This window comes from Leuresthes tenuis, unplaced genomic scaffold, assembly GCF_036924035.1.
Source record: "Leuresthes tenuis unplaced genomic scaffold, fLeuTen1.0.hap1 SCAF_5, whole genome shotgun sequence".
Lineage (NCBI taxonomy): Eukaryota > Metazoa > Chordata > Actinopteri > Atheriniformes > Atherinopsidae > Leuresthes > Leuresthes tenuis.
Window position 1 is genome coordinate 34,012,681 of NW_027325359.1, and position 13,454 is coordinate 34,026,134.

Below are 13,454 nucleotides of genomic sequence, written 5' to 3' on the forward strand. Positions count from 1 at the left end.
TTCCCGGCCAATACAGATATACTTTACCGTTCTTATGTGTCACAAACATAAAAGTCGTGATGGATGTGAAGATGGTCAGTGAGTCGTCCCACGGTTTCTCACTTGATACTGGGTTCGTAGATAGCGTAGTCTTTAGACTATTCATTGAGGTAAGAAAAAGAGATAAGGGGAAAAAACTATCAATAACTTTATGTTTTCTAAGCATTTGTATAAACATCTCCCCTAACAGAAAATGAGAAAAGGATGGAGAAAATGCCAAGAAAAAAAAAAATTGGAAAATTAACACTTTTGTGAGCATTGGTCGTTCAGTGGTAGAATTCTCGCCTGCCACGCGGGAGACCCGGGTCCGATTCCCGGCCAATGCAGGTATATTTTCCCGTTCTTATGTGTCACAAACATAAAAGTCGTGATGGATGTGAGGATGGTCAGTGAGTCGTCCCACGGTTTCTCACTTGATATTGGGTTCGTAGATAGCGTAGTCTGTAGACTATTCATTGAGGTAAGAAAAAGAGATAAGGGGAAAAAAGTATCAATAACTTTATGTTTTCTAAGCATTTGTATAAACATCTCCCCTATAAGAATATGAGAAAAGGATGGAGAAAATGCCAAGAAAAAAAAAATTGGAAAATTAACACTTTTGTGAGCATTGGTCGTTCAGTGGTAGAATTCTCGCCTGCCACGCGGGAGACCCGGGTCTGATTCCCGGCCAATACAGATATACTTTACCGTTCTTATGTGTCACAAACATAAAAGTCGTGATGGATGTGAAGATGGTCAGTGAGTCGTCCCACGGTTTCTCACTTGATATTGGGTTCGTAGATAGCAGAGCAGTAGACTATTCATTAAGGTAAGAAAAAGAGATAAGGGGAAAAAAGTATCAATAACTTTTTGTTTTCTAAGCATTTGTATAAACATCTCCCCTATAAGAATATGAGAAAAGGATGGAGAAAATGCCAAGAAAAAAAAAATTTGGAAAATTAACACTTTTGTGAGCATTGGTGATTCAGTGGTAGAATTCTCGCCTGCCACGCGGGAGACCCGGGTCTGATTCCCGGCCAATACAGATATACTTTACCGTTCTTATGTGTCACAAACATAAAAGTCGTGATGGATGTGAAGATGGTCAGTGAGTCGTCCCACGGTTTCTCACTTGATACTGGGTTCGTAGATAGCGTAGTCTGTAGACTATTCATTGAGGTAAGAAAAAGAGATAAGGGGAAAAAACTATCAATAACTTTTTGTTTTCAAAGCATTTGTATAAACATCTCCCCTAACAGAATATGAGAAAAGGATGGAGAAAGTGCCAAGAAAAAAAAGTTGGAAAATTAACACTATTGTAAGCATTGGTGGTTCAGTGGTAGAAATCTTGCCTGCCATGTGGGGGACAGTGTTTGAATAGTCTGGAGACTATTCAAAAGACAGAAAAAAACATATCAATGACTTCTTGTTTTCTAATCATTTGTACAAACATCTCCCCTAACACAATATGAGAAAAGGATAGAAGAAAAAAAAGTTGGTAAATCCACAATCTTGTAAACATTGGTGGTTCAGTGGTAGAATTCTTGCCTCCCATTTGACAGACCCGGGTCCAGTTCCTGGCCAGTACAGATGTAACTTACTGTTCTTATGTGTCACTGACCTTAAAGTCGTGATGGATGTGAGGATGGTCAGTGAGTCATCCCACGGTTTCTCACTTGATATTGGGTTCGTAGATAGCAGAGCAGTAGACTATTCATTAAGGTAAGAAAAAGAGAAAAGGTGAAAAAAGTATCAATAACTTTATGTTTTCTAAGCATTTGTATAAACATCTCCCCTAACAGAATATGAGAAAAGGATGGAGAAAATGCCAAGAAAAAAAAAAAATTGGAAAATTAACACTTTTGTGAGCATTGGTGGTTCAGTGGTAGAATTCTCGCCTGCCACGCGGGAGACCGGGGTCCGATTCCCGGCCAATGCAGGTATACTATCCCGTTCTTATGTTTCACAAACATGAAAGTCGTGATGGATGTGAGGATGGTCAGTGAGTCGTCCCACGGTTTCTCACTTGATACTGGGTTCGTAGATTGCAGAGTCTGTAGACTATTCATTAAGGTAAGAAAAGGTGAAAAAAGTATCAATAACTTTATGTTTTCTAAGCATTTGTATAAACATCTCCCCTAACAGAATATGAGAAAAGGATGGAGAAAATGCCAAGAAAAAAAAAAAATTTGAAAATTTACACTTTTGTGAGCATTGGTGGTTCAGTGGTAGAATTCTCGCCTGCCACGCGGGAGACCCGGGTCCGATTCCCGGCCAATGCAGGTATACTATGCCGTTCTTATGTGTCACAAACATAAAAGTCGTGATGGATGTGAGGATGGTCAGTGAGTCGTCCCACGGTTTCTCACTTGATATTGGGTTCGTAGATAGCGTAGTCTTTAGACTATTCATTGAGGTAAGAAAAAGAGATAAGGGGAAAAAAGTATCAATAACTTTATGTTTTCTAAGCATTTGTATAAACATCTCCCCTATAAGAATATGAGAAAAGGATGGAGAAAATGCCAAGAAAAAAAAAAAATTGGAAAATTAACACTTTTGTGAGCATTGGTGGTTCAGTGGTAGAATTCTCGCCTGCCACGCGGGAGACCCGGGTCCAATTCCCGGCCAATGCAGGTATACTATCCCGTTCTTATGTGTCACAAACATAAAAGTCGTGATGGATGTGAGGATGGTCAGTGAGTCGTCCCACGGTTTCTCACTTGATATTGGGTTCGTAGATAGCAGAGCAGTAGACTATTCATTAAGGTAAGAAAAAGAGATAAGGGGAAAAAAGTATCAATAACTTTTTGTTTTCTAAGCATTTGTATAAACATCTCCCCTATAAGAATATGAGAAAAGGATGGAGAAAATGCCAAGAAAAAAAAAAATTGGAAAATTAAAACTTTTGTGAGAATTGGTGATTCAGTGGTAGAATTCTCGCCTGCCACGCGGGAGACCCGGGTCCGATTCCCGGCCAATGCAGGTATACTTTCCCGTTCTTATGTGTCACAAACATAAAAGTCGTGATGGATGTGAGGATGGTCAGTGAGTCGTCCCACGGTTTCTCACTTGATATTGGGTTCGTAGATAGCAGAGCAGTAGACTATTCATTAAGGTAAGAAAAAGAGATAAGGGGAAAAAAGTATCAATAACTTTTTGTTTTCTAAGCATTTGTATAAACATCTCCCCTATAAGAATATGAGAAAAGGATGGAGAAAATGCCAAGAAAAAAAAAATTGGAAAATTAACACTTTTGTGAGCATTGGTGATTCAGTGGTAGAATTCTCGCCTGCCACGCGGGAGACCCGGGTCTGATTCCCGGCCAATACAGATATACTTTACCGTTCTTATGTGTCACAAACATAAAAGTCGTGATGGATGTGAGGATGGTCAGTGAGTCGTCCCACGGTTTCTCACTTGATACTGGGTTCGTAGATTGCAGAGTCTGTAGACTATTCATTAAGGTAAGAAAAAGAGAAAAGGTCAAAAAAGTATCAATAACTTTATGTTTTCTAAGCATTTGTATAAACATCTCCCCTAACAGAATATGAGAAAAGGATGGAGAAAATGCCAAGAAAAAAAAAAAATTGGAAAATTTACACTTTTGTGAGCATTGGTGGTTCAGTGGTAGAATTCTCGCCTGCCACGCGGGAGACCCGGGTCCGATTCCCGGCCAATGCAGGTATACTATGCCGTTCTTATGTGTCACAAACATAAAAGTCGTGATGGATGTGAGGATGGTCAGTGAGTCGTCCCACGGTTTCTCACTTGATATTGGGTTCGTAGATAGCGTAGTCTGTAGACTATTCATTGAGGTAAGAAAAAGAGATAAGGGGAAAAAACTATCAATAACTTTATGTTTTCTAAGCATTTGTATAAACATCTCCCCTATAAGAATATGAGAAAAGGATGGAGAAAATGCCAAGAAAAAAAAAAAATTGGAAAATTAACACTTTTGTGAGCATTGGTGGTTCAGTGGTAGAATTCTCGCCTGCCACGCGGGAGACCCGGGTCCAATTCCCGGCCAATGCAGGTATACTATCCCTTTCTTATGTGTCACAAACATAAAAGTCGTGATGGATGTGAGGATGGTCAGTGAGTCGTCCCACGGTTTCTCACTTGATATTGGGTTCGTAGATAGCAGAGCAGTAGACTATTCATTAAGGTAAGAAAAAGAGATAAGGGGAAAAAAGTATCAATAACTTTTTGTTTTCTAAGCATTTGTATAAACATCTCCCCTATAAGAATATGAGAAAAGGATGGAGAAAATGCCAAGAAAAAAAAAAATTGGAAAATTAACACTTTTGTGAGAATTGGTGATTCAGTGGTAGAATTCTCGCCTGCCACGCGGGTGACCCGGGTCCGATTCCCGGCCAATGCAGGTATACTTTCCCGTTCTTATGTGTCACAAACATAAAAGTCGTGATGGATGTGAGGATGGTCAGTGAGTCGTCCCACGGTTTCTCACTTGATATTGGGTTCGTAGATAGCAGAGCAGTAGACTATTCATTAAGGTAAGAAAAAGAGATAAGGGGAAAAAAGTATCAATAACTTTTTGTTTTCTAAGCATTTGTATAAACATCTCCCCTATAAGAATATGAGAAAAGGATGGAGAAAATGCCAAGAAAAAAAAAAATTGGAAAATTAACACTTTTGTGAGCATTGGTGATTCAGTGGTAGAATTCTCGCCTGCCACGCGGGAGACCCGGGTCTGATTCCCGGCCAATACAGATATACTTTACCGTTCTTATGTGTCACAAACATAAAAGTCGTGATGGATGTGAAGATGGTCAGTGAGTCGTCCCACGGTTTCTCACTTGATACTGGGTTCGTAGATAGCGTAGTCTTTAGACTATTCATTGAGGTAAGAAAAAGAGATAAGGGGAAAAAACTATCAATAACTTTATGTTTTCTAAGCATTTGTATAAACATCTCCCCTAACAGAAAATGAGAAAAGGATGGAGAAAATGCCAAGAAAAAAAAAAATTGGAAAATTAACACTTTTGTGAGCATTGGTCGTGCAGTGGTAGAATTCTCGCCTGCCACGCGGAGACCCGGGTCCGATTCCCGGCCAATGCAGGTATACTTTCCCGTTCTTATGTGTCACAAACATAAAAGTCGTGATGGATGTGAGGATGGTCAGTGAGTCGTCCCACGGTTTCTCACTTGATATTGGGTTCGTAGATAGCGTAGTCTGTAGACTATTCATTGAGGTAAGAAAAAGAGATAAGGGGAAAAAAGTATCAATAACTTTATGTTTTCTAAGCATTTGTATAAACATCTCCCCTATAAGAATATGAGAAAAGGATGGAGAAAATGCCAAGAAAAAAAAAAATTGGAAAATTAACACTTTTGTGAGCATTGGTCGTTCAGTGGTAGAATTCTCGCCTGCCACGCGGGAGACCCGGGTCTGATTCCCGGCCAATACAGATATACTTTACCGTTCTTATGTGTCACAAACATAAAAGTCGTGATGGATGTGAAGATGGTCAGTGAGTCGTCCCACGGTTTCTCACTTGATATTGGGTTCGTAGATAGCAGAGCAGTAGACTATTCATTAAGGTAAGAAAAAGAGATAAGGGGAAAAAAGTATCAATAACTTTTTGTTTTCTAAGCATTTGTATAAACATCTCCCCTATAAGAATATGAGAAAAGGATGGAGAAAATGCCAAGAAAAAAAAAAATTGGAAAATTAACACTTTTGTGAGCATTGGTGATTCAGTGGTAGAATTCTCGCCTGCCACGCGGGAGACCCGGGTCTGATTCCCGGCCAATACAGATATACTTTACCGTTCTTATGTGTCACAAACATAAAAGTCGTGATGGATGTGAAGATGGTCAGTGAGTCGTCCCACGGTTTCTCACTTGATATTGGGTTCGTAGATAGCAGAGCAGTAGACTATTCATTAAGGTAAGAAAAAGAGATAAGGGGAAAAAAGTATCAATAACTTTTTGTTTTCTAAGCATTTGTATAAACATCTCCCCTAACAGAATATGAGAAAAGGATGGAGAAGGTGCCAAGAAAAAAAAAAAGTTGGAAAATTAACACTTTTGTAAGCATTGGTGGTTCAGTGGTAGAATTCTCGCCTGCCACGCGGGAGACCTGGGTCCGATTCCCGGCCAATGCAGGTATACTATGCCGTTCTTATGTGTCACAAACATAAAAGTCGTGATGGATGTGAGGATGGTCAGTGAGTCGTCCCACGGTTTCTCACTTGATACTGGGTTCGTAGATAGCGTAGTCTTTAGACTATTCATTGAGGTAAGAAAAAGAGATAAGGGGAAAAAACTATCAATAACTTTATGTTTTCTAAGCATTTGTATAAACATCTCCCCTAACAGAAAATGAGAAAAGGATGGAGAAAATGCCAAGAAAAAAAAAAATTGGAAAATTAACACTTTTGTGAGCATTGGTCATTCAGTGGTAGAATTCTCGCCTGCCACGCGGGAGACCCGGGTCCGATTCCCGGCCAATGCAGGTATACTTTCCCGTTCTTATGTGTCACAAACATAAAAGTCGTGATGGATGTGAGGATGGTCAGTGAGTCGTCCCACGGTTTCTCACTTGATATTGGGTTCGTAGATAGCGTAGTCTGTAGACTATTCATTGAGGTAAGAAAAAGAGATAAGGGGAAAAAAGTATCAATAACTTTATGTTTTCTAAGCATTTGTATAAACATCTCCCCTATAAGAATATGAGAAAAGGATGGAGAAAATGCCAAGAAAAAAAAAAAATTGGAAAATTAACACTTTTGTGAGCATTGGTGGTTCAGTGGTAGAATTCTCGCCTGCCACGCGGGAGACCCGGGTCCAATTCCCGGCCAATGCAGGTATACTATCCCGTTCTTATGTGTCACAAACATAAAAGTCGTGATGGATGTGAGGATGGTCAGTGAGTCATCCCACGGTTTCTCACTTGATATTGGGTTCGTAGATAGCAGAGCAGTAGACTATTCATTAAGGTAAGAAAAAGAGATAAGGGGAAAAAAGTATCAATAACTTTTTGTTTTCTAAGCATTTGTATAAACATCTCCCCTAACAGAATATAAGAAAAGGATGGAGAAAGTGCCAAGAAAAAAAAAAAGTTGGAAAATTAACAGTTTTGTAAGCATTGGTGGTTCAGTGGTAGAATTCTCGCCTGCCACGCGGGAGACCCGGGTCTGATTCCCGACCAATACAAATATACTTTACCGTTCTTATGTGTCACAAACATAAAAGTCGTGATGGATGTGAGGATGGTCAGTGAGTCGTCCCACGGTTTCTCACTTGATATTGGGTTCGTAGATAGCGTAGTCTTTAGACTATTCATTGAGGTAAGAAAAAGAGATAAGGGGAAAAAAGTATCAATAACTTTATGTTTTCTAAGCATTTGTATAAACATCTCCCCTATAAGAATATGAGAAAAGGATGGAGAAAATGCCAAGAAAAAAAAAAAATTGGAAAATTAACACTTTTGTGAGCATTGGTGGTTCAGTGGTAGAATTCTCGCCTGCCACGCGGGAGACCCGGGTCCAATTCCCGGCCAATGCAGGTATACTATCCCGTTCTTATGTGTCACAAACATAAAAGTCGTGATGGATGTGAGGATGGTCAGTGAGTCGTCCCACGGTTTCTCACTTGATATTGGGTTCGTAGATAGCAGAGCAGTAGACTATTCATTAAGGTAAGAAAAAGAGATAAGGGGAAAAAAGTATCAATAACTTTTTGTTTTCTAAGCATTTGTATAAACATCTCCCCTATAAGAATATGAGAAAAGGATGGAGAAAATGCCAAGAAAAAAAAAAATTGGAAAATTAAAACTTTTGTGAGAATTGGTGATTCAGTGGTAGAATTCTCGCCTGCCACGCGGGAGACCCGGGTCCGATTCCCGGCCAATGCAGGTATACTTTCCCGTTCTTATGTGTCACAAACATAAAAGTCGTGATGGATGTGAGGATGGTCAGTGAGTCGTCCCACGGTTTCTCACTTGATATTGGGTTCGTAGATAGCAGAGCAGTAGACTATTCATTAAGGTAAGAAAAAGAGATAAGGGGAAAAAAGTATCAATAACTTTTTGTTTTCTAAGCATTTGTATAAACATCTCCCCTATAAGAATATGAGAAAAGGATGGAGAAAATGCCAAGAAAAAAAAAATTGGAAAATTAACACTTTTGTGAGCATTGGTGATTCAGTGGTAGAATTCTCGCCTGCCACGCGGGAGACCCGGGTCTGATTCCCGGCCAATACAGATATACTTTACCGTTCTTATGTGTCACAAACATAAAAGTCGTGATGGATGTGAGGATGGTCAGTGAGTCGTCCCACGGTTTCTCACTTGATACTGGGTTCGTAGATTGCAGAGTCTGTAGACTATTCATTAAGGTAAGAAAAAGAGAAAAGGTCAAAAAAGTATCAATAACTTTATGTTTTCTAAGCATTTGTATAAACATCTCCCCTAACAGAATATGAGAAAAGGATGGAGAAAATGCCAAGAAAAAAAAAAAATTGGAAAATTTACACTTTTGTGAGCATTGGTGGTTCAGTGGTAGAATTCTCGCCTGCCACGCGGGAGACCCGGGTCCGATTCCCGGCCAATGCAGGTATACTATGCCGTTCTTATGTGTCACAAACATAAAAGTCGTGATGGATGTGAGGATGGTCAGTGAGTCGTCCCACGGTTTCTCACTTGATATTGGGTTCGTAGATAGCGTAGTCTGTAGACTATTCATTGAGGTAAGAAAAAGAGATAAGGGGAAAAAACTATCAATAACTTTATGTTTTCTAAGCATTTGTATAAACATCTCCCCTATAAGAATATGAGAAAAGGATGGAGAAAATGCCAAGAAAAAAAAAAAATTGGAAAATTAACACTTTTGTGAGCATTGGTGGTTCAGTGGTAGAATTCTCGCCTGCCACGCGGGAGACCCGGGTCCAATTCCCGGCCAATGCAGGTATACTATCCCTTTCTTATGTGTCACAAACATAAAAGTCGTGATGGATGTGAGGATGGTCAGTGAGTCGTCCCACGGTTTCTCACTTGATATTGGGTTCGTAGATAGCAGAGCAGTAGACTATTCATTAAGGTAAGAAAAAGAGATAAGGGGAAAAAAGTATCAATAACTTTTTGTTTTCTAAGCATTTGTATAAACATCTCCCCTATAAGAATATGAGAAAAGGATGGAGAAAATGCCAAGAAAAAAAAAAATTGGAAAATTAACACTTTTGTGAGAATTGGTGATTCAGTGGTAGAATTCTCGCCTGCCACGCGGGTGACCCGGGTCCGATTCCCGGCCAATGCAGGTATACTTTCCCGTTCTTATGTGTCACAAACATAAAAGTCGTGATGGATGTGAGGATGGTCAGTGAGTCGTCCCACGGTTTCTCACTTGATATTGGGTTCGTAGATAGCAGAGCAGTAGACTATTCATTAAGGTAAGAAAAAGAGATAAGGGGAAAAAAGTATCAATAACTTTTTGTTTTCTAAGCATTTGTATAAACATCTCCCCTATAAGAATATGAGAAAAGGATGGAGAAAATGCCAAGAAAAAAAAAAATTGGAAAATTAACACTTTTGTGAGCATTGGTGATTCAGTGGTAGAATTCTCGCCTGCCACGCGGGAGACCCGGGTCTGATTCCCGGCCAATACAGATATACTTTACCGTTCTTATGTGTCACAAACATAAAAGTCGTGATGGATGTGAAGATGGTCAGTGAGTCGTCCCACGGTTTCTCACTTGATACTGGGTTCGTAGATAGCGTAGTCTTTAGACTATTCATTGAGGTAAGAAAAAGAGATAAGGGGAAAAAACTATCAATAACTTTATGTTTTCTAAGCATTTGTATAAACATCTCCCCTAACAGAAAATGAGAAAAGGATGGAGAAAATGCCAAGAAAAAAAAAAATTGGAAAATTAACACTTTTGTGAGCATTGGTCGTGCAGTGGTAGAATTCTCGCCTGCCACGCGGAGACCCGGGTCCGATTCCCGGCCAATGCAGGTATACTTTCCCGTTCTTATGTGTCACAAACATAAAAGTCGTGATGGATGTGAGGATGGTCAGTGAGTCGTCCCACGGTTTCTCACTTGATATTGGTTTCGTAGATAGCGTAGTCTGTAGACTATTCATTGAGGTAAGAAAAAGAGATAAGGGGAAAAAAGTATCAATAACTTTTTGTTTTCTAAGCATTTGTATAAACATCTCCCCTATAAGAATATGAGAAAAGGATGGAGAAAATGCCAAGAAAAAAAAAAATTGGAAAATTAACACTTTTGTGAGCATTGGTGATTCAGTGGTAGAATTCTCGCCTGCCACGCGGGAGACCCGGGTCTGATTCCCGGCCAATACAGATATACTTTACCGTTCTTATGTGTCACAAACATAAAAGTCGTGATGGATGTGAAGATGGTCAGTGAGTCGTCCCACGGTTTCTCACTTGATATTGGGTTCGTAGATAGCAGAGCAGTAGACTATTCATTAAGGTAAGAAAAAGAGATAAGGGGAAAAAAGTATCAATAACTTTTTGTTTTCTAAGCATTTGTATAAACATCTCCCCTAACAGAATATGAGAAAAGGATGGAGAAGGTGCCAAGAAAAAAAAAAAGTTGGAAAATTAACACTTTTGTAAGCATTGGTGGTTCAGTGGTAGAATTCTCGCCTGCCACGCGGGAGACCTGGGTCCGATTCCCGGCCAATGCAGGTATACTATGCCGTTCTTATGTGTCACAAACATAAAAGTCGTGATGGATGTGAGGATGGTCAGTGAGTCGTCCCACGGTTTCTCACTTGATACTGGGTTCGTAGATAGCGTAGTCTTTAGACTATTCATTGAGGTAAGAAAAAGAGATAAGGGGAAAAAACTATCAATAACTTTATGTTTTCTAAGCATTTGTATAAACATCTCCCCTAACAGAAAATGAGAAAAGGATGGAGAAAATGCCAAGAAAAAAAAAAATTGGAAAATTAACACTTTTGTGAGCATTGGTCATTCAGTGGTAGAATTCTCGCCTGCCACGCGGGAGACCCGGGTCCGATTCCCGGCCAATGCAGGTATACTTTCCCGTTCTTATGTGTCACAAACATAAAAGTCGTGATGGATGTGAGGATGGTCAGTGAGTCGTCCCACGGTTTCTCACTTGATATTGGGTTCGTAGATAGCGTAGTCTGTAGACTATTCATTGAGGTAAGAAAAAGAGATAAGGGGAAAAAAGTATCAATAACTTTATGTTTTCTAAGCATTTGTATAAACATCTCCCCTATAAGAATATGAGAAAAGGATGGAGAAAATGCCAAGAAAAAAAAAAAATTGGAAAATTAACACTTTTGTGAGCATTGGTGGTTCAGTGGTAGAATTCTCGCCTGCCACGCGGGAGACCCGGGTCCAATTCCCGGCCAATGCAGGTATACTATCCCGTTCTTATATGTCACAAACATAAAAGTCGTGATGGATGTGAGGATGGTCAGTGAGTCATCCCACGGTTTCTCACTTGATACTGGGTTCGTAGATAGCGTAGTCTGTAGACTATTCATTGAGGTAAGAAAAAGAGATAAGGGGAAAAAACTATCAATAACTTTTTGTTTTCAAAGCATTTGTATAAACATCTCCCCTAACAGAATATGAGAAAAGGATGGAGAAAGTGCCAAGAAAAAAAAGTTGGAAAATTAACACTATTGTAAGCATTGGTGGTTCAGTGGTAGAATTCTTGCCTGCCATGTGGGGGACAGTGTTTGAATAGTCTGGAGACTATTCAAAAGACAGAAAAAAACATATCAATGACTTCTTGTTTTCTAATCATTTGTACAAACATCTCCCCTAACACAATATGAGAAAAGGATGGAGAAGGTGCCAAGAAAAAAAAAAAGTTGGAAAATTAACACTTTTGTAAGCATTGGTGGTTCAGTGGTAGAATTCTCGCCTGCCACGCGGGAGACCTGGGTCCGATTCCCGGCCAATGCAGGTATACTTTACCGTTCTTATGTTTCACAAACATGAAAGTCGTGATGGATGTGAGGATGGTCAGTGAGTCGTCCCACGGTTTCTCACTTGATACTGGGTTCGTAGATTGCAGAGTCTGTAGACTATTCATTAAGGTAAGAAAAAGAGAAAAGGTCAAAAAAGTATCAATAACTTTATGTTTTCTAAGCATTTGTATAAACATTTCCCCTAACAGAATATGAGAAAAGGATGGAGAAAGTGCCAAGAAAAAAAAGTTGGAAAATTAACACTATTGTAAGCATTGGTGGTTCAGTGGTAGAATTCTTGCCTGCCATGTGGGGGACAGTGTTTGAATAGTCTGGAGACTATTCAAAAGACAGAAAAAAACATATCAATGACTTCTTGTTTTCTAATCATTTGTACAAACATCTCCCCTAACACAATATGAGAAAAGGATAGAAGAAAAAAAAGTTGGTAAATCCACAATCTTGTAAACATTGGTGGTTCAGTGGTAGAATTCTTGCCTCCCATTTGACAGACCCGGGTCCAGTTCCTGGCCAGTACAGATGTAACTTACTGTTCTTATGTGTCACTGACCTTAAAGTCGTGATGGATGTGAGGATGGTCAGTGAGTCATCCCACGGTTTCTCACTTGATATTGGGTTCGTAGATAGCAGAGCAGTAGACTATTCATTAAGGTAAGAAAAAGAGAAAAGGTGAAAAAAGTATCAATAACTTTATGTTTTCTAAGCATTTGTATAAACATCTCCCCTAACAGAATATGAGAAAAGGATGGAGAAAATGCCAAGAAAAAAAAAAAATTGGAAAATTAACACTTTTGTGAGCATTGGTGGTTCAGTGGTAGAATTCTCGCCTGCCACGCGGGAGACCGGGGTCCGATTCCCGGCCAATGCAGGTATACTATCCCGTTCTTATGTTTCACAAACATGAAAGTCGTGATGGATGTGAGGATGGTCAGTGAGTCGTCCCACGGTTTCTCACTTGATACTGGGTTCGTAGATTGCAGAGTCTGTAGACTATTCATTAAGGTAAGAAAAAGAGAAAAGGTCAAAAAAGTATCAATAACTTTATGTTTTCTAAGCATTTGTATAAACATCTCCCCTAACAGAATATGAGAAAAGGATGGAGAAAATGCCAAGAAAAAAAAAAAATTGGAAAATTTACACTTTTGTGAGCATTGGTGGTTCAGTGGTAGAATTCTCGCCTGCCACGCGGGAGACCCGGGTCCGATTCCCGGCCAATGCAGGTATACTATGCCGTTCTTATGTTTCACAAACATGAAAGTCGTGATGGATGTGAGGATGGTCAGTGAGTCGTCCCACGGTTTCTCACTTGATACTGGGTTCGTAGATTGCAGAGTCTGTAGACTATTCATTAAGGTAAGAAAAAGAGAAAAGGTCAAAAAAGTATCAATAACTTTATGTTTTCTAAGCATTTGTATAAACATTTCCCCTAACAGAATATGAGAAAAGGATGGAGAAAGTGCCAAGAAAAAAAAGTTG

At 39.6% G+C, this 13,454-nt stretch overlaps 14 non-coding genes across 14 annotated transcripts; all 14 read left to right on the top strand.

Annotated features, from left to right (window-relative positions):
* The first annotated feature begins 294 nt into the window (after nt 1–294).
* On the top strand, nt 295–365 carry trnag-gcc (transfer RNA glycine (anticodon GCC)). Its single transcript has one exon. It is a non-coding gene; the product is annotated as a tRNA-Gly (tRNA).
* Nucleotides 366–2,229: 1,864 nt separating this feature from the next.
* trnag-gcc (transfer RNA glycine (anticodon GCC)) lies at nt 2,230–2,300 on the top strand. The gene has a single exon. It is a non-coding gene; the product is annotated as a tRNA-Gly (tRNA).
* A 280-nt stretch (nt 2,301–2,580) lies between these two features.
* On the top strand, nt 2,581–2,651 carry trnag-gcc (transfer RNA glycine (anticodon GCC)). The gene has a single exon. It is a non-coding gene; the product is annotated as a tRNA-Gly (tRNA).
* Nucleotides 2,652–3,628: 977 nt separating this feature from the next.
* Nucleotides 3,629–3,699, top strand: trnag-gcc (transfer RNA glycine (anticodon GCC)). The gene has a single exon. It is a non-coding gene; the product is annotated as a tRNA-Gly (tRNA).
* Nucleotides 3,700–3,979: 280 nt separating this feature from the next.
* On the top strand, nt 3,980–4,050 carry trnag-gcc (transfer RNA glycine (anticodon GCC)). Its single transcript has one exon. It is a non-coding gene; the product is annotated as a tRNA-Gly (tRNA).
* A 2,025-nt stretch (nt 4,051–6,075) lies between these two features.
* Nucleotides 6,076–6,146, top strand: trnag-gcc (transfer RNA glycine (anticodon GCC)). The gene has a single exon. It is a non-coding gene; the product is annotated as a tRNA-Gly (tRNA).
* Nucleotides 6,147–6,776: 630 nt separating this feature from the next.
* Nucleotides 6,777–6,847, top strand: trnag-gcc (transfer RNA glycine (anticodon GCC)). Its single transcript has one exon. It is a non-coding gene; the product is annotated as a tRNA-Gly (tRNA).
* Nucleotides 6,848–7,477: 630 nt separating this feature from the next.
* Nucleotides 7,478–7,548, top strand: trnag-gcc (transfer RNA glycine (anticodon GCC)). The gene has a single exon. It is a non-coding gene; the product is annotated as a tRNA-Gly (tRNA).
* Nucleotides 7,549–8,525: 977 nt separating this feature from the next.
* Nucleotides 8,526–8,596, top strand: trnag-gcc (transfer RNA glycine (anticodon GCC)). The gene has a single exon. It is a non-coding gene; the product is annotated as a tRNA-Gly (tRNA).
* Nucleotides 8,597–8,876: 280 nt separating this feature from the next.
* On the top strand, nt 8,877–8,947 carry trnag-gcc (transfer RNA glycine (anticodon GCC)). The gene has a single exon. It is a non-coding gene; the product is annotated as a tRNA-Gly (tRNA).
* A 1,676-nt stretch (nt 8,948–10,623) lies between these two features.
* Nucleotides 10,624–10,694, top strand: trnag-gcc (transfer RNA glycine (anticodon GCC)). Its single transcript has one exon. It is a non-coding gene; the product is annotated as a tRNA-Gly (tRNA).
* A 630-nt stretch (nt 10,695–11,324) lies between these two features.
* On the top strand, nt 11,325–11,395 carry trnag-gcc (transfer RNA glycine (anticodon GCC)). The gene has a single exon. It is a non-coding gene; the product is annotated as a tRNA-Gly (tRNA).
* A 486-nt stretch (nt 11,396–11,881) lies between these two features.
* Nucleotides 11,882–11,952, top strand: trnag-gcc (transfer RNA glycine (anticodon GCC)). Its single transcript has one exon. It is a non-coding gene; the product is annotated as a tRNA-Gly (tRNA).
* A 1,174-nt stretch (nt 11,953–13,126) lies between these two features.
* trnag-gcc (transfer RNA glycine (anticodon GCC)) lies at nt 13,127–13,197 on the top strand. Its single transcript has one exon. It is a non-coding gene; the product is annotated as a tRNA-Gly (tRNA).
* The last annotated feature ends 257 nt before the right edge of the window (nt 13,198–13,454 follow it).